The sequence below is a fragment of the Rhinolophus sinicus genome, linkage group LG02 (assembly GCF_036562045.2).
Source record: "Rhinolophus sinicus isolate RSC01 linkage group LG02, ASM3656204v1, whole genome shotgun sequence".
In the NCBI taxonomy this organism is placed as follows: domain Eukaryota; kingdom Metazoa; phylum Chordata; class Mammalia; order Chiroptera; family Rhinolophidae; genus Rhinolophus; species Rhinolophus sinicus.
Genome location: NC_133752.1, coordinates 8,175,029 through 8,195,488, shown reverse-complemented (window position 1 = coordinate 8,195,488; position 20,460 = coordinate 8,175,029). Strand labels below are relative to the sequence as shown.

At 41.4% G+C, this 20,460-nt stretch overlaps 1 long non-coding RNA gene across 14 annotated transcripts in view; it reads right to left on the bottom strand.

Annotated features, from left to right (window-relative positions):
- Nucleotides 1-1,322: 1,322 nt before the first annotated feature.
- The window catches only part of LOC109452126 (uncharacterized), a 401,284-nt gene continuing 382,146 nt past the window's right edge, over nucleotides 1,323-20,460 (bottom strand). For 12 of the 14 annotated variants that reach the window (XR_012492644.1, XR_012492645.1, XR_012492636.1 and 9 more), the window contains one exon: nucleotides 1,323-4,544. This is a non-coding gene — a long non-coding RNA (uncharacterized LOC109452126). The remainder of the gene's footprint in view (nucleotides 4,545-20,460) is intronic. The other 2 variants (XR_012492651.1, XR_012492664.1) reach the window with 2 other exon arrangements.

The window sequence follows — 20,460 nt, the reverse complement described above, 5'->3', positions numbered from 1 at the left end:
GAACACACAAGGTGAGATATAGATAATGTATTACAGAATTGTACACCTGAAATCTATGTAACTTTACTAATAGTTGTCACCCCAATAAACTTTAATTTAAAAAAAGGATATCTTTTACTACTATGATGTGATTTTCAGAATATAATGTTAAGTGGAAGGAATAGCTATAGTAAGCTACCCGTTATGTAAGAAAGAAGAGATATAAGAAAATGCAGACAAACATTTTTGCAAAAGATAAGCTGAAAGGACGAATCAAAAATTAAAGAGATTGGTTACATGCAGAGGGCAGATAGGAAAATGCTACAAAGTAGCACAAAACAGAAACAGGTAGCAAGAATGAGAAGAGAAAGAGGCTCTCTGAATAGACCTGTTGGTATAGCTCTCACTCTTAGAATCACATGACTAGTTCAGAAACCCCCAAAATAAATAATTAAAGACAAGCAGAAGGCAGGGGAACCCAAAGTGGAATAGGAAAAATACCCAATGAACATAATTGAATTACAACAAATAATAAAACCATACGGAAGGGGTTAGGGAGGCAAAGAACTAACCTAGACAACTTTGGAAAACTGGAATTTGACTGGATAAAATACTTGGTAAAGTGAAAAATAGTAAGAGCTATCCACAAATGCTGTAATTGAGTTTGGAAATCTGTTTCTCATCGGGATGCGGGTGAGCAGTTCTGAAGCTACTTTAAGTGTGTAATAAGATTGTCTGAGGACTATGTATTGTGTATGATGACAGCCAGATTTTTTGCCGCCATGTTCTCATAGGGGCTGAGAACATGTTGCCTCTATGCACGGTCTGTGCCATTTTCTATGAATCAATAATTATTTCCCAAAATTCAAAAGAATATCAAAGGCAACAAGCAGCTCTAAGGACAGGGTTGAGATATTTATTCTGATTAGTCCAAGGGGTTCCAAAGCATTTATAATAAATCACACTTGCTTTTGTAGGGATGTGTGTGTTTGTGGCGTAGACACACTCATACATATGCATGAACACATATAAATAGAAAGGTGATCATTTCAGAAGAGTTATTTTTCCTGCAGTTTCTTATTTTTCTACCATGAACATACATTATTTTTAATAGGGAAAAAAGGGGGCATTTTTAAGAATGTTGCTTGGCCATAAAAAAAAATAAAAAATGAAATCTTACCATTTCTGACACATAGATGGACCTAGAGGGGATTATGCTAAGTGAAGTAAGTCAGGCAGAGAAAGACAAATACCACATGATCTCACTTAGAAGTGGAATCTAAAGAACAAAATAAATGAACAAACAAAACAGAAACAGACGCATAGATACAGAGAACAAACTGATGGTTGCCAGATGGGAGGGGGGTTGGGGGAATGGGAGTGAAGGGGGAAGGGATTAAGAAGTACAAATTGGTAGTTAAAATAGTCATGGAGATGTAAAGTACAGCATAGAAAATATAATCAATAATATTGTAAAAAAAAGAATGTTAGAGAAAATTTAACTTAAGTAATTTATGATGAGGAAGCCAGGGAGAAAAGAGACCCACTGTCTTGGCCCAGGTTTCCTACTGGCCCCAGCGCAGGGCAGGACCACTGCCCTCTGTCCAGGGGTCCATCCCTGGGGCCCATAACAGCCTTGTCTCAGGTAGGATTCTAATACATTTCTCCTCCCAGAGTCCATGTTTCTAGAGGCAACGTAAATGACAGGGCCAAAGAAATATTTACAAAATGAATAATAGGGATGTAGTTAATATTTAAGAAAGAAATTTTATTGTTGGGGAAAAAACAAAGTTGGCAACCAGAAGTATGAAATATGCAAACAGGCTATCGCTGCCAATGAAAATCCAACAGAATTGTTCAAAATGTCATTTCTCTATCGATGGACATTCTTTTCACATAAGGCAAACAGTAAAATAACACAGAAATTCAAGTCTTTTCAAAGTTTTCAGCGTACTTTTATTTACATAGGACTGTTTTGTTTTGTTTTTTCCCTAAAACAAAAGTTCCAAAAGGGTCTTAAACATCAATTTCTAAAATTAAATACAAAAATAAAAGGCTATTCTTGTACTGAATTTCTTCAAATCAGAGCTCTTGGTTATTCCTTGAATGCAGGAACAAAGAATTTTAGAAATAAAGAAAATTTGTCTAACATCTTGAAAACCCAGTTTTCTTTAGATATGACTGAGACTATTACCATCACAGGATAAAAATCTGATTTAAAAAGTGTCACTTAAAAAATAGCTTTTAATGCATGAAGAATAAAATCTATTTTATAAAAACTAAAATGAGTAGATAATTTTCTGAAAAATTACTTTGCTTTCACGTTCCATTTATCAATATGATTCAACAAAGACCCATTAAACATCTGCTTTGAACTAGCTCTGCTCCCATCTGATTCTGAGCATACATCAATGAATGAGGCCAACAGAGCTGAAACTGTAAGAAATTCTTACAGATCCAGCCCTGGGGATTTGGAAAATGGACATATGTTTCTTCCCTATTGAAAGAGGGGTTGAGGTAAATGGTGACCTTATTCTTTGCACAAAGGGAAGGATGCTACTAGCACAGGCTAAAGAACCCAGCATCATGTAGTAAAGGGGCTTACTTTTCTCCATTGTATGTTTCCGGCTCCTTTGTCAAAAATTAGTCTCCTGTGTACACATGGGTTTATTTCTGAGCTCTCAGTTCTGCTCCATTGGTCTGTGTGTCTGTTTTTCTGCCAATACCATGCTGCTCTGATTATTGTAGCTTTATAGTATAATTTCAAGTCGGAGCTGTGATGTCTCCAGCTCTGTTCTTTTTTCTCAAGATTGTTTTGGCTATTTGGGGTCTTTTGTGGTTCCGTACAGATATTATAGAATTGTACAGTTGAAACTTATTATCAATGTCACCCAATACATTAAAAAATATAAGGTCCAAGCACTTCATAGATAATACTTTGTCATCACCATGACATTACGATAGGTAATTTCTCTATTTTACAGAATTGGAAACTGCAGTTCAGAAGTTCAATTAAGTAAATAGGATTAGACAGAGGTAAAGATAGAGACATTTAAAGAATGACAAGAGGTTTCTGGCTTGAGCAAGTATGCCATGGGTCCTTTGTTCTCATTATCATGTTGAAGAATTAAAAATGAGTGAGTAAATGAATGGATGGTAGGACATGGGGATTCTCATTCTGTGGGCATCCCTTGCCCGAGTTCTTTTTTTTTTTTTTTTTTTTTTAAGATTTTATTGGGGAAGGGGAGCAGGACTTTATTAGGGAACAGTGTGTACTTCCAGGCCTTTTTTCCAAGTCAAGTTGTTGTCCTTTCAGTCTTAGTTGTGGAGGGCGCAGCTCAGCTCCAGGTCCAGTTGCCATTGTTAGTTGCAGGGGGCACAGCCCACCATCTCTTGCGGGAGTCAAACCGGCAACCTTGTGGTTGACAGGACACATTCCAACCAACTGAGCCATCCGGGAGCTCAGCGGCAGCTCAGCTCAAGGTGCCGTGTTCAATTTTAGTTGCAGGGGGCAGAGCCCACCATCCCTTGTGGGACTCGAGGAATTGAATTGGCAACCTTGTGGTGGAGAGCCCACTGGCCCATGTGGGAATCGAACCGGCAGCCTTCGGAGTTAGGAGCACGGAGCTCTAACCGCCTGAGCCACTGGACCAGCCCCCCTTGCCCGAGTTTTGTGGACTGCTTTAGAGAGTCGATGGCTGTCCCTTTGGTTCTGCGAAGAGGCCTTTCATGGAAGCGTTAAGCATAAAGGATTAGAAAGAAAGGATAGGTTGCTGCAGAGCTCTGATGAAGTGGAAAGGAGGCAGAGAAGCTGAGGCACGGTCCCCCTTTTATATCCACTCACTACCTGTGTGACTTAGGTTGTATAGTTAACGTCTTGGGCTTCAAAGCCTCAGCTGTAAAATAAGAATAATGAACATGCCTCGTCGTATGGTTGTGAGAAGGGAAAACAAGCACAGTAAATGCAAACTGCCTGGGAATAGTGGGCACTCAGTTAACAGCACCTCCCTTCATGGGCTCCTCACCCCAGGTCAGAGCAGAACATACAGAAACGATGACTTGACTGGGATGCCTGAAATGTGTCCTGGGGGAGAGGGCTGTGGTGGGAAGAAGCTGAGGGACTTGGATGTGGGTGGGCAGAGTCCAAGGGCCAGGATTTTTGAACAACGGCACAGAGGTCATGATTGAATCTTGGAGTCATCCTCTGAAGGCCTTCCAAAGTCAAGCTGAATCGAATCTAATGAGGTTTCACCTAGAATGAGCAGATGGTCTTGATGGTTTTTCAAGGCCCCTTCTTGCCCTCAGGTTCTATGACAGAATCATTTTTAAAATAGCCATCCTTTATTTTGTTCTTTCAGTGCTTTCTTTTGTAAAGTCTGAGAGTGCAACTGATTGCTTACCTTTCATTGCTTCTCCATGAGGTTTATTTATAGAGTAACCACATGACAGCCAGAAATACCTTCAGACCAGGAGGGACACGACCATCTGTTCCTCTGATAACGTGCTTCGAGTGATTTCTCTGGGATTCTGGTACTTAGCAAAATGTTGCTGCAGCATCATCCAATCTGTGTATTTATAGGAAGGAGAATGTGTGTATGTTACATATTTGGACTTGTTTCTTTCAGCGGGAGAAATATAGCCTCTGCCATATGTTTGCCGCACAGATAATTACCTCCCCACTCCATATATCCAATTTTAAATATTTCACCATTCACATAGCAGCAGGTTAGAATCTTTCCCTTGAGTCCAGATACACTTAAACCCATCATCCTGAAACAGGAGCCCTTTGTGGAATGGTCATTAATCAGATAATTACTAACTTTCAAGCTGATTCGCTAAATAAACATTCTCCATCTTGTGCTATCTCCTGGAGCTAGGAGAGAACACCATGGTTCCAGTGTCAGTTCCCAGGCATGTGCCTTCACACTGCCTCCCACCCCCCAACACCTACTGCTCCACTTGTGTAAATAAAGAGGTTGTTGATGGTAATGAGAACCATAGCTGTGTTGACCGAGCTCACTCCTGATGCTTGCTGTGCCTCACCTGTGCATTAGCAGGTTTTACTTCTCACAACAGGTCTGAAAAGCGGGGCTCTTATTATTCCCATCTTACGAGATAGAAAACTGAGGCATAGAGGCTGTAAGTAGCTAGTACAGGACAGAGCTGTCTCTCAAGCCCAGATCTGTGTCTCTAAGGAGGATGCCATTTTGTTAAATACTTTCAACATTCATTGATTCAACCAATATTTTTTGAAAGTTTTCCAAGCACCCAACATTGTTTAGACTCTGGGAAAAAAATGTTCCACAGAGAAAGCAGAATCCCCTATCTCATGGGACTAGTAATTCTGGCAGACGAGGACAGACAATAAGCCCATGAGAAAACAACAGGTCATCGTAAAGGCGGTGATGGGAGCAATACAGGACAATACGCAGCGAAAGCCTTGTGGCCACTTTGCTTCTGGTTTGGTGGAATGAGCTAAGACTGGAAGGAGAAGAGGCAGAGGCCAGACAAGTGAAACTCCTGGGGAAGAGGGAACAGCTCTTTCCAGGTTCAGATGAGTGACTGTGGGGGAGGGCATCCAAGTAGGGAAAGGAGTCCCAGAGGCAGGCAGGGACATGTCGAGCGGGCACTTGTAGACCAAGATAGGGAAATTGATATTTATCAAGGTATTTGAATGACCATTTGTGGGACAGGGGGTGCTTAAATGGGATTTTCAGAATTCAGAATGGATTGTGGGGAGGGGGGAATTGGCAACCATGGGTGCCACTGGAGATCTATCGAGAAAGATGAATAAGATCTCATCAGGCAGGAAAAAGAAAGAGACTATTCTAGTTAAAGGGAACAGTGATTGCAAATGTACAGAGGCTTCTAAGTATCAAGTACATTAGGGAAACAGTGAATGTTTTCCTTTGGACTTTGGGACTAAAATTGTTGTGGACAGACTGCGAGAGGCCTTGAGCAAGTGCATCCCCATCTCATATGGTGACCCCACCATGAGGATGAGAAAAGGCGCCCCTTCCTCCAGTTGAATGGAGCCCCACACCAGAGCACATGGGAAGTAAAAGTGATCACCTCTGGTCCTCTCTCCTGATGTCAGCCTGAGCTGCCTCTAGAGCAGTGTGCAGACATGTCTACGGTCCCTTACCTACCCCTTCCCCCACCTCCACCACTCTCTTACAGCATCTATTCTGGGCATATCCTCAGTCCACTGGTGCTTCATGCCTACAGGAAGCCACATGTTGCCCCCGTATGAAATAGTGGTCCAGACCCAGGACTGAAGCCAGGATTTTCATCTTGGATGGCTCCATTGCAGACATTTGTCATAGGTCCTCGCTCCTCAACGTGTGGCTCATGGAACAGAAATGTCACTTGGGAGTATGTTAGAAATGCAGCACACCAAGCTCCACTGTATATCAACCAAATCAGAATCTGCATTTTAACAAGGCAGGTGAGTCACGAGCACATTGGAGCCTGTAACACTGGTCTAGATAACCATGTGATAAGTCATGCCTGAGAAAGCCGGCAAGGGCCTTGGACTGGGCAGAAACTCACAGCATGATGCCAGCTCGGGCCTGGGGTGGGCAGTGCTATGTCAGGGGCCTGGTGTGGGCACTGAATCTTTTTATTTCTGCTTCCAGCTGAGCTTCTGACACAGAGCTGCAGGCGGAGAAGTATCCTCAGGGCTCTGCCTCCCCTGGTCTGCTTCTGTCTACCTGTGAAGATACTTCTTTAAATGGGTGCGAAGATGAGTTTGAAAGGTTCTACTAATAAATAGAATTTCCCTGAAGAAAAATATGAGGGTGTCCCTTGATTGTCACCAGAAGAATTTAAAGTGCACTTAAAAATGGGATTTATAAAGAAAGTGAGAAGCTGTCTAAGTCACTTTATAGCTGCAGGAATTCTCTATTTGGATGCAGTTTCCCCTCTCTGCATTTGGAGAATCCATACTTTTATTAGGCTGCATTATTATACAGTGAAAGGCCCACTTTTTTGCCTATTGTATTCATAACAATTACCATCCTTTAACACACTATATAATTTCTTAATGTTTGGGTCTGAATAGTTAGAGTGTGATCTCAGTCTGAGGTGGTCTCCAGTTTGAAGTGTTGGGTCAGAGGGAGAAAAATCTGAAATACTAAATTATCACTCAGTATATGTGAAGTGTGTCTTTGAAGCTCCTGGAACATTTTTTTTAATTTCAGTGCTGGATGGCATGTCACTGCATCTTAAATCTCTGCAAGAAAAAAATCAATTAGCATCGTAGAGCTGGTAATTCGACACTATTTCTGCAACAAGGGGGAATGACGGAGAAAGAGCAATTTAGGCTGATAGCTACATCAACCGCAGTACAGTTGATTAAAAATTTAACAGTTTTTCTGATGGATGTCCTAGGTCAGATTTGGAAAACACTGACGGATTTAATTTTCCACTGACTAAATAATCATTTTATAAGCCATGTATAATTCATGTAATGGCAATGTTATGAGCTTGTTAAAAATGACTGCTACTAAACAGTTAACACTCTCTAGCAAGCAGAGACTTGTAACGGATTCTTTTTGGAATTAGTCGGCACCCATTAGCTGAGAATGGGTTTTTGCCTTCTGAATCTTTAAAATGAAATGAGTTCAACCTATTAGTGTAAGTAACAACCCACTTCATCCCCTAGCCATAAAAACCAAAAATGTGTATTGGGGAAAGAATGGTATTTGTTTAGTTCTCACCCTGCTTATCAGCTAAATAACATTGAACATGGTCTTCAGCTTTCCCAACTTCAGTTTTCTTACTAGAAAAATGGAGATAGTGGTGCCAACTAAACAGGGTTATTGGAGGGAGTATGTGAAGTGATGCTTTTTAAAAAACAAACAAACAAAAAACCACTTTAATGGCATGTTTTTACAGACATAGGAAAAAGCAACACTAAAATTCATGTGGAACCACAAAAGACTGAATAACGAAGGAATTTTGAGCAAGAACAAAGTGGAAGGTCTCATGACTCCTGATTTCAAAATGTATTACAAAGCTACAGTAATCCAAACAGCATGGTACTGGGCATGAAAACAGACACATAAACCAATGGAACAGTATAGAACCTAGAAATATACCCACACATATGCAGTCAACTGATCTTCAACAAGGAGACAAGGATACACAAAGTAAACACACCATTTACTTTGTTAAATGTATCAATCAGCTCACCTGTGAGACTGTGAGGGCGCTTCCTGTTTATCTTAAAGTTTAAAACTTCTATTTTCTGTCTGGAAGGAAGTGTGGATTCTATGAGTAGTTTAGCTGCACCCATAAAACTGATACAACTGGACAATTCAAGTTCATACTGAAAAGTTTAGAAGCCCCGTATTCTTCTTGTGCTCCCCAGAGTATAAAGAAAAAGGCACTTAAGCAACTCATTTTAGGTCAGGTAATAAAGTGGGAATTTTCATTTGTGGTGTCATTATGTTGGTATCATGCAACTATATGATTTGTTTATCTTTTTCTTTCCTTGCTTGCTTTCTTTTTACTTGCTTGTTTCATTCATTGTTGTTGTTGTTGTTGTTGTTGTTTTGTTCTGGGCATCATGCCAGGGCTTGGGATACAAAGTTGAGTAAAACAGAAGCTTCAAGAGTCCTCAGTCAAGTGTGGGAAGTGGGCAATTTCAACACTCACAGTTCAATGAGGTAAGTACTGAGAGAGCACAGAAGAGGAAGTGATTTCCTCTTTCTTTTACATTCAAGAAAGGCTTCCCCGAAGAAGGGACCTCTAGTTGGGCATTACAAGGAGAATAAGGGTTCTGTGTGTCCAAAGAAGAGAGAAGGAATGGCGCCTTGTGCAGAGGGACCAATGCACAGAGACAACGAAAAGCTTCACGTTGCCGCAGCAGACTGTGAGTGGTTGTTGAAACCTTTCTCATTATCACACATCCAAGGAGCCCTACCAAGTATCAGGAACTATTTCAAAGGAACAAAGGGATCAACTCAGACCTGATCCTTGCCCTGGAGTTCACGGTTGAGGCACACAGAAACTCACACGTGCACATGTAGTACAGAACAAACACTGCAATTCTGGAGGTATGCATGAGTTGCCATGGGAACGCAGAGGCACTGAGTGACTAATTCTGCCTGGAGAAGGGAGAGAAAGTTGTAGAGAGAATGAGCCATGAGCTGTGAAGCGTTCCCCAGGAAGGGAAGAAGTAGGTGGTGACATTCTAAGCAGATGGAGCATCGTGTGGCATCAAGCTTGGAGTTGTGGCAGTCCATGACTTCAGAAGTCATAAGGACTTGTTGAAGAGTTATTAAGAATTTCAAGACAGTAGCAGAAGGCATGAACCAAGGACAGCGCTTTCCTAAGTGTGGAGACCTCTGTGGCTGCACTGGCTGCATACCCATGCGGTCACCCTGCCTATGGAAGAATATGTATGAAATTCACCCCACTGTTTCATCTCCTCCGAGCTCTTTGTCCAAATCCACCTAAGGTCATTGGAAGTGACTGCAAGGTTGTTCCTTTTCTGCATAATGAAACTCTGATGTTGGGAAAACTTCAACCAAACAACTCTTATTGCTACACAATCAGTCTCCATAAACCACATTGAAACTTACTGCAATAAACAATAGAGAAACAGAAGGAAATGGGAATGACCACAGAGAATCAAAAGCAACCAAGAGAGTAAAAAACCCAACCAGAGTAACTCCTGTAACGCAGAACGATTGCCTATGATCAAGCAAGCTAAATGACACCTTGAGTGCCAGAATTCACTCAAGGTAATTGAAAAACACTTTAGACTTTCCTGAAATCATTGCATTTCCCCCCCAAACATGGCTTGAAAGTAGAATGCAGGATAAACAGAAATACCATGAAAAATTGTCTAGGGATTAGAAGCATAAAGCCTTTTATGTTTCAGAAATAAAGGCCATAAAAACAAAATACCTATATTTAACCGTTCCTGTGGATAGCAATGAGATATTTTTAGAAGAGAAAAGCTCATATGGTATACACGCATTGCCTTGTTTAGATCAGGTTAGATTGCAATGTAATGACTAACCAACTTCAGGTTTTCTGATGAAACAAAACTTTATCGTATTTATGTGTGTTCTCTTTATTGTTCTGCAGAATTTCTGCTTCTCAGCATTGAATATGGAGTGAACGCTCATCTGCCTAAGATTCAGGAAAGCCAGGTCATTTTTTCTTAAGGAATGAAGTGTATCGATTAAAATGAATTGGCAGGGCAAAGTAATCTTGGGGGGATCAGAAGAGGCTCCAGTCTTCTCATTCCACTTCCGGGAGCCGTGCTATTAGCTAAGCGACAGACAGCTGCCCAGGCCTCAGTTTCTCCTTGGTGCTGTGCCGTGCTCTACCCCCATGTCCCAGTGCCGTGCAGGGAAGCCTGCGGGGTCTCTGCTCCCGCTCCCCACAAGAGAACGCAGGACATGGTGAGGCCAGAAAGGAACACCCACGGAACCATAGATGGGGGAGTCATACCACTATAGTCTTGCTGGCATCTGGGTTGGAGACACAGGAAGCAGGAGCCGCACGATCTGCAACCTGCCGTCCACTTCTCTGCCAACCAACCCCCCTTGCTAACCGCAATCCCCTGTTGCTAGCATAGTCACAGCAGTTATATTAGTGACTAATGGCTAATTGATTACAGCTGATGGCCAACTAGTCATAGCTGATGGCCATCTACTACCCAAGCCAGCATCTTTCCACGTGAGGCCGAGAGCCTGAAAACTGCTCCCTGGGACTCTGTCCCCACAAATAGGTAGTTTTGTTTTGTGTTGTTTTTTTTTAATAAGGAAACGGAGGGCCAGTTAAACTATACACTTGTAGTTTTAGCCACTGGGTCAGTGCTTCCCAAACTTTGATCAGTTGTGTGCCACTGTTAAAGCTGGTGGTCTTTAAGCTTTCAAAAAAAACAAAAACAAACAAACAAAACTTCATCTATTCATTCAAGTTACATCTATTCTAAAACATGAAAGTAAACATTAATTTATTAAAACACGTACCCCCTTAGACCAGCTTGCACACTGCCTGGATTCGTCTGACAAATATCTGCTAGTGGGCCAGGTGTGGCTCATAGCAGGGAGATCAGGAAGGAACACCTTGGGAGAAGGAGGTGACTACGAAAGGGCAGAAGATGCTGCTGCCCTCCCGTGAGAGGCACAGCTGACAGTTACATGGAGAGAGCACAGCAGGACCAGGGTGCACACAGGTCTGATGGGGGCTGAGGAAGTGCCATCCGTGCTCTGTTATTGGGGCTTTCAGGACAGGGACCTGAATTCAAGAGCAGGATTCAATGCAGGTGTAAGTAGTCCAAGCTGGGAGAAGGTAGAGTCTGGACTCTCCTTCCAGTGTCCCTTCTGGAAGCTGGATGGTAGCAGGGACCAGGATGAAGCTCGGGTTCCCCAAAAATATCCATAGGAAACAAGTGTGTGGAAAGACTTAGGGTCCTGAGCACTCAGATAAGGGAAAATGAAACCCCTTCTCCAACCTCCTGGGATTCCACAACAGCCAGAAATATGAATATTAGTAACTATTCACATGAATCGCATTCAACTGGAAGATCGCTGAGGGCAGGGAATTCTGTCTACTCTATCTCAGTGCTTGGAGCAGTCTGGGGCAGAGGAGAGATGTTCAATAACTATTTGGTTTTGTGGGGTTTTTTGTTTGTTTGTTTTAAGATTTTATTGGAGAAAGGGGACAGTATATATTTCCAGGACTTTACTGGGGAACAGTGTGTTTTTCCCAGGACCCATCAGCTCCAAGTCAAGTTGTTCTTCAATCTTAGTTGTGAACAATGCAGCTCAGCTCCAGGTCCGGTCACCATTTTCAATCTAGTTGTGAGGGGCGCAGCCCACCATCCCGTGTGGGAGCCCAACCAGCAACCTTGTTGTTGAGAGCACATGCTCTAATCAACTGAGCTACCTGGCCACCCACTGGGAGCTCAGTGGCAGCCTAGCTCAAGTTGTTTTCAATCTAGTTGCGGAGGGCGCAGCTCATTAGTGCATGTGGGAATCGAACCAGCAACCTTGATGCTCAGAGCTTGCGCGCTAACCAACTGAGCCATCCGGCTGCCCTCAATAACTATTTGTTGAATTAATGGATAAATTAGAACAGGTGCCCGCCTTTCTATTGGGGAGAAAGTCAGTGAGGTAAACAAGGGATATGAATAGGAGATTGACTAACAGATTGTAAACTCTGAAATTCATGCTGAAAAGCCCACATTATTCTTCTAGGCCCTGAAGAGAGAGGCATTCGTATCCTAAGAGTGTGACATTCAATCTGGTTTTCTGCTGGTGCAATTTACTATGCTTTCCCAGATCGCCTCATTCACCAAAGTCCCTTGCCAATAAAAATGAGTAAAATTTATTGGGGGGGCGGGGGGTTGCTGGTATGAATGAATCACATATTATACAATTATTTCAAAATGTAAACTAAGATTTTATTTTTAAAGTTTAAATAGTCCTAGTTTAAGCTCAAACTTTATTTATTTATTTATCTATCTATCTATCTATCTATCTATCTATTTATCTATTTATTTATTTGTTTGCCAGCCACTCACAGCAGCTCATGGCAGCTCCGGGCCACTCACGATGGCTGCGGGCCAGCACAGCCACTGGCTGCTCACAGTAGCCCACCGCATCACACAGCAGCTCACACTGACCTCAGGCTGTTCAGGGCAGCACAGCTCCTGGGAGAGCCGTTGTTCAGAGTCTTGGCTGTAGAGGGCGCAGCTCACTGACCCATGTGATAATGGGACTGGCGGTTTCCGACATTAGGAGCTCCGCGCTCCAACCGCCTGAGCTCCTGGGCTGCCCGATTTTTTTTTTTATAACCACCCATTATAATTGAGGTACTATAGTATCTCAATTGGGATAATTTCACTTTTTTTTTTTCCAAGCGCAGAGCTAGGGAATGATAGAGACAAAATTCAAACCCAGACAGTCTGGGCTCTTAACCCTTTCAATGCTATGAAAGACAAACCCATAACAAAATTTCAAGGTTCGCATAACTTACCATCAGGGATTGGTCCTCTCTTCTCTGTCAACTTTTATCCATTTCAGCCCTTAATATCTTGTATCATCTCAGGGCTTTGTCTAGACACAACTCCACCACCCTATGCTTATTTCCAAATAGAAAGTGTGGGGAAAGAGCCGGGAGGACTCTGATTGGATGGCCATCAGCTGTGGCTAGTTGGCCGTCAGCTGTAACCAGTGAGCCATTGGCCAATAATATAACTGCATGGCTACGCTAGCAGAAAATGGGGGCTGGCAAGAAGATGGTGGCTGAGCCTGCAAGCGTGGATTGCAGTTAGCAAGTGGGGTTGGTTGGCTGGTAGAAAAGCAGACGGCAGGTTGCAGATCGTGTGGCTCCTGCTTCCTGTGTCTCCAACCCAGACGCCAGCAAGACTATAGTGGTATGACTCCCCTATCCACGGCTCCGTGGGTGTTCCTTTTTGGCCTCACCATATCCTGCGTTCTTATGTGGGGAGCTGGACTAGAGACTCCACAGGCCGCCCCGCACGACAGAAAGATATACCCTTTCTTAATGCATACTTTTCTCTGGGTCATGATTCCCTAAGTTTACTGCCAGGTATCAGCTCCTGAGTAGGAAGAAAATGGATCTTTTGTTAGATTAACAATTTCTAACTCCTCTTCCTCCTACTGTCCTGAGAACTGCATCATTAAGATGGAAACAGCACAAGTGGAATAAACTCAATTGCAGTTAGGCCCAGTCACCTGGGGTCCAGTCCCTGCCCACCAGATCCCATCTTGAGCACTTCCTTTTGTGGACCTCCTTGACACTTCCTCATTCAAACTTGATACTCAACTCTGGCCTGGTTCATCCTGTGACTTGGATACCATCTTAGCGGTCTGTTTACCTCTCTTGGTTTGCCAACTAGGAAAATGGTTCTCCTTTCAGGCTTTGATCTCTGCTCCTGGCACCCGTTTAATTGAACAATTTGGCCAGGGCCTCTCAGTCTCTCCAGCAGCTAACACATGGAGGCCCCACTACCCGGTTCCCTTCATAAGTCAACCAGCTTTCCAAGGTTATGAGTAATTAGCTGCGATCATGTCTGATGCTTTCTCTCCTGCTAAGGTTCTATGATTCTGTCCACTAAAGGATGCCTTATATAAAGGTTACCAATTTATCACTTCATTATCAGGATAATCAGAAGCAGCAATGAGTCAATGAAAAGGTCACTGAGATTGAAATCAAAAGAGCTAAATTTGAATCTCCACTTTATTACATCAAGTCCCTTAGATTTAGCCATCTCAACTATGTAAATGATAATAAAACCTGAATTACTAAAATCTTAAGACTTCAATTAGATAATGTGCATGAGAGTATGTATTACTTATTTTAAGCTACAAAAATGTCAAATATGTTTTTATTATTGTCAGCTTCATCCTGTGCTGATAACATTTTCTAAATACCATTTGAACTAAAAAAGATGATTGGTTCAAGTCAATGCATATTTCTCGGTCACCTACTTCTGTCTGGGGCATTGTGTTTTGTGCTGGGTACAAAGGTTAATGGGCACACCTGGACAGCACACTGTTTGCACATCACTGCAGAGATGCCAAATAATCCAAATTAAGATTTGGAATTTACCAAACTATACCTGAAGACCGGTGAAGATCCACGTGTCATTTGTAAAAGCAAATTAGGCATGAGTCTTTCTACATAAAAAAACAAACAAAAAAAAACAAAACACTTTTTAATCTGTGTAAACCACCTTCAAAGCATAGTGGTTCCCTCTGTGATGTCTGTTAACTCTATAAACAGATCTGGTTTATAGGGCGCCCTCTAGAGCTCACTGGATATTATTTCCTGAATTTTCTGGTAGGAACCCTTAGGTCTTCCTTTAAACCCTGTCTAATTTCCAAAGGTGGACTGCTGAATCTCAGAGAATTTAGCACTCAATGTAAGCTTTTAAAGATGGGAATATTTTACTAAAAGTGTGAACAATTAATTAATTTATGAGTTTGCATTTATATTCTCAGAAAAACAAAGATTCTGAAGCAAAATTCAAAGTACAACTCTTGTATCTATCCCCTCGTACTTTCATATCTAACTTGCAGCTGTCTTCATTTCTTGCTGAACTAAATCTTTATTTTATCCCTATACTACTTAAGAAAGACATATTTTTATGGACTTTGACGTCTGTGAGAGAATACTATTTGTTAGATATTTGTTTATGTTCTTGATTGACTCCTGCATAAATTTTCTTTCACCTGTCAGGAAAACAACCTTTAACTAGAGTTTAGAAAATAATGAAACCCTTTATGGGTCTTTTTAGTATCTCATACATTCTGGCTCATGCTCCTGTTCATGCTTATTTTGCAACAGGTAAAGTTTTTGCAGAAGGAAGTAGGTCATTTTTGTTCCCCCTTCTGTCCTTATATTGGTCACCCAGCAGTCAATTCTGGGCCATCTTTTGATGGTCTCGTCTGTGCTCTTAAGTATATTTTTGAAAATATATGTATGAATCAAACTTAATTTCACTCTATTTTAGGTAAAGCATCTTATATATTGCAGAAAGTCAGTGAATATCTGTTGATTGAGTTAACATAATTCTTATTTCTTAACTACTCTTCCCATTGTAAATATCGAAAAAGAGCAAAAGGGTTTAATATTCTCATATCCACACGATGGATTCCCAGTGATGACCATAGATTTCCTCTCATCTCCATGGTCTTGAAACTAGTAATTACAGCCACATTACAGGATGATGGATGTTTGAAATGGAAATGATAGATTTGTTATCTTTGCTAGTTTTTGTTACAATTTTTAAATGTCATTTGTCCCAGGAAGAGAGCAAATATATTAAGACACTGAGACAAAAACCTAAAGCCAAAATAAAAAAGAAGAGTTGCTGAAATGAAGGGGTGAGGGATGAGGGATAAGAGGTTTACCATTTAGGCTAGCTACCTCAAAGGAGTAACCAGGTCAGAACTTGTTTTTTTCTTATTATTTTTCCCAGCAAATTTTCTATTTCCTTCATTTCTTTCTTTATACCTGCTAGGAAAGAATTTCTGTCCCCGTAAACCTTGGTTTCCATATAAAGGAACTTGTACTAGACAAAGAGTGTTGATCTTTCTTCTGACTCTCGTTGCTTCCTGGGTGAATTATCTGAATGGTGAACATCTGAAAAGAAATTGAGAAGGCTCCGCTCAGCCGGTGGTTGTCCATCTGTGGCAATGGCTAGCGTGACAAGTCTGTGTAATTCTGTGGTGAAATATAAACAAGTCTATTTGACTGTCACATCCCACCCAGACTTTCTCCTGTATCTTACTCTCAATGGTTCTAAACTTAGGATAAAAAGAGGGGTATTATTTATGGTCACCTGAAATCCCAACAATTTCCTTCCCTGTCCTTTTGAATTGAGGTGGATTTCAAAATTATACACACATGCACACAAACACTAATAAGTAGAGAAACAGAAGAATAAAAGAGTAGAAAAAAATTGAATAAAGCCAGCTGTTTATCCATTAATTCACTCAACATATGTTTATTGAGGCTCCACAGTGCCAGGCTCTGTTCTCGGTGGGGGTTTTTAATGACACACAAGATGGCCAGTGCGCCTGTTGCATGAACTTTACAGGATACACAAACCTCACATCACGTGATTCTACATGGTTTTCTGGAGGTAGGCGACAAATGTGCACTGATCTTAATGACAGTCAAAGAGGGGAAATCATCTTTAACTGCATGATGAACAGGAGTGATTGCCTACCCAAGAGTTGCTTCTCATGCCAGATTTCTGGAGATACTATCATTCGCCACAAGGTTACCGTTAAAATGGACCTTCTCTTTATCAGGATACCTACCTTTTGGCCCCAGTGATTCTTCCAGGATTAGGTATCGAACCCAGACCAAATCAATCAGATCCTTGACCCAATATTTTCAGCTGTTTGATGCCAGGAATCCAGGCAATCTCTTGAAAATGGGTGAAACTCAAACGTTGTCAACAGCCATGATTCTGGATCAGCAGCAAAGAGAAAATTCGATGAGAGACAAGAGTCTCTCACAACTACCTTGTTCCAGCTGTGCCCAATACTGGGACCATGCTCACAGCTGAACAACTCTGTGAAGTATATCTGTATTCTTCCAATTAGACACTGAGCTTCAAAATAGTTTTACTGCAGTCATAGAGAAGTAGAGCATAGTTATTGATTTCCAAGCTCTGTGCTGTTGAGTTTCACATGACATTTTCTACATATCTATCTGTTTAAACCAAATATTATATCTGTAGTCAAATCTGTGACAGTTTTGACGCAATGAGCAGCAAAACCCTAAAGTAAATATTGACTCCACCTTCTGGTTTGTTTTCAATACTCATTAGAATACATCTCTTGCTTCTCTCTCTCTCTCTCTCTCTCTCTCTCTCCAGTCCTATTTTGTGTTCATTTTCAAAGTGATTTCCATTTCTTTATTTCTCAATCATCTATCCTGGACCCTCTTAAAAGGCACCAACTGATGCAAGACAGTGCTGTAATATTTCAGAACATACCAGGGGCTTAGAATTTCATCATCCTGTGTCTAATTTCTGACTGTGATTAACACTAATTCTAAATGATCACTCCTTACCCCCAACAATCTTCAGCATTTGGAGTAATAACTATTTCCTGCTCATGTCATTTAAACCTCACTGGGGGTCAAAGATCAAACGCGATCTGTGCTTCCACCACTGGGAAGGAGAGGGAAAAAGATGTTTGGATTACGTAAGACTCGGCTCACCTTGTGGGTGCCATTGTAGTTAAAGCAACATTCCTGATCAAAGAATGAAGCAGTCTCTGATACCCAGGTTGCTCTTCCACTCTAGGATGCCACATTTCCATGGCAACACAGGGACGATTTCACAGGGAACTGAGATTTTGATGATGGTCTCTGAATGGTTTTTGTTTTGAACTTTCTAGGGTTACTAGGAAACCAAGTAAATTCTGTCAGTTCTATGATTAAGGAAACTGAAACTAAACTGCATAAGAACTAGAGTTCTTCCTGAGATTAAAAGAAAACAATGACAACAGAAAGAAAGAAAAAACACACAAAAACAGATTCAGAGTTCCGAAGGAAGGGGTGAAGCCTGGAACACAGCTTTTTTGCAGCATCTGGGTAGCCCAAGGCTCTGAACAAGTGGCAATATAAGAAAATTCAGAAATACAGCGGGCACCATTATAAGTTCCTCAGTAGTGATGATCGGAAGTCTTGGCAACTCAACAAAATCATAGCAACTTACTAGAAATGTATGTTCTTTTCATAGTGGTAGCTCTCTTAATCAAAAATCCTCGTGGAATTTTGATCAATAACAATAAAAAGTATTAAGCTTCCACTACTTAAATAAATGGACTTAGTCAGAGTAATACAAAGTCCAAATAAACCTAATCAATTTTATTCTTTAAAAAGTGCCTGCTATGGGCTGAATAATAATAATTGACCAATTTAGATCGACTCAATCAGGACACAATTGTTGAAAATGACATATTTTGTGAGGCACCATCTCCATGTTAATTCTAAGCCTGTATTATTGGAGAGGGCTCAAAGGCCCCAATTCAGTTATATCATGAAAGAGAATACATTCTCACACAGCCCAATACACCCAACATTCCAGAATCAGTTCACATAACTACGAATTATTGGATCTCTCTGGGACTTTTGTACCCATCTCCCAAATTCCTGTGCTATGCCATCTTCCTGACCCCATAATTTTGTTTTTGGCCCAATGCGGTTTTCTGGAACCTCAACCTCAAAGATGAGGTAGATGCTAAATGAGATACATCCTAAGAGCTGGAGTCTAAAGGCAGACACAAAATCATAAGACTTGATGCATGTCCATCACACTGTCGAATTGTTTCTGAAATTGGGTTTTCATTGTTCCCGAAATAGCTCCACAATTCTTTGACAGCTGGGATTCCATCCACTTCAGGGTAGTTTAGCAATGGGAATTAGGTGCAGTCTCAAGTCTCCATCTGCTCATTCCACATGTCCAGTTTACTCCTGAGGGCCTATACTTCCTCAAACAAATCAGAGTTGAAATACATAGTATTCTCATTTTATAGCATCATGTTGGTGACTCCATATCTCTGCCATAGCAATATAAAAATGTAACTGAGGGTTTGAAGATTTGGGTTGTTCAAAATCATCAGATTGCCTAAACTTCTTAATTCAAAAAAGCAGATCAATAAACCTCTTCAAATTTAGTCATCCATCTACATTATATAAACAAAATTTTTTCAACTTCTTTCCAATAAATAGGCTCAAGCAAGCATGCAGAAAATTCCGTCTTAATCACATCCTCTGTTAAAACCTGCAATGAACTAGACTTACAGAATTCAGAGCTCTAACTGTCCTGATGTTTGGAATAATAGAAACTGAGTCAGCCAGCGCATTTCTGTGACTCACAATCATTTCATAAATCTTCCCTTTCACTGTAGATTGTCCTGTAATAATTGCGCTCAGCTTGTTGTTATTCAGACCAAAAATCTCTGATTCCTTAGAGGAAGTTAACATGTTCTTGGTTAGTAGGTACTCTGTTATGTAGCATCCTCAAGGTGAACACATTTGGCCTCATGTTGACTATTTTTTCAAGGTGGTCAGATGAGTGAGTAGGAAAGAACTGGCTATTGGAACCAGAATTCCTGGGAACCCCTTTGGGCCATGACATATGCTATGAGACTTTGGGATCTGCTACTTTATGAGCTGCAGGGGGACACTCAGGGGAGTCAAGCCAGAGGACGTTCAGGAATGACTTCCTCCAGGGGCCCCCTTCTTGTTTCTATAACCACTTCTCTTCATCAACACTCAACTAGCCTTGCTTTGTTTACCTCCTTTTGAGTTCAGATACCTACTACCTGTCGCCTGTGTTCATATTTGCTAACTCACTTATCATCTGATTCCTCAGCCTACTTTCTCCACTTGTTTTTGGTTACTGTTTGTATACTGTGCTTTGGTGAATGGCTTAAAATCTCCTTGTGACTGAAACTGGACTGTACCCTGTTTGGAACTTTGCTGTTTGTGGGTGTGTGGTTACCCCCAGTGGCCCACCTCCTCACTCAGGAAGAGCTGATCATCAGGATAGTATCACAGGGAAGAACACGAGCTGGAATGGGAGTCAACCATAGGTGAGTTCGGGCTCTGTCCACTCCCTGCTAAGGGAAACCAGGTTCGTTTGTTTGCTTGTTTATTAGCTTTTACTTTGCTACTGTCTGAAGGATCAAATTGAAACAAATGCTCTGAAGTTAGATTTATTTCCTTTTTTTTTAACCTTTGCTGTCCAGCTGTATCCTCAGCCGTACTTTGCCTGCCTTCTACTGCTCCTTGTCACATTAGCTTGAGCACAGATGGGCTACTACTGTAGCCAAGAATTCATTTTATTCTTTTCTATTTGTCCTTCTAAATGGCATGTCGAGGGTCCCACCATTTCTCGTATTTCACTCACTCCTTGAAATAAATGACTGTTTCAACACTTTCCTACATACAAGGAAGGAG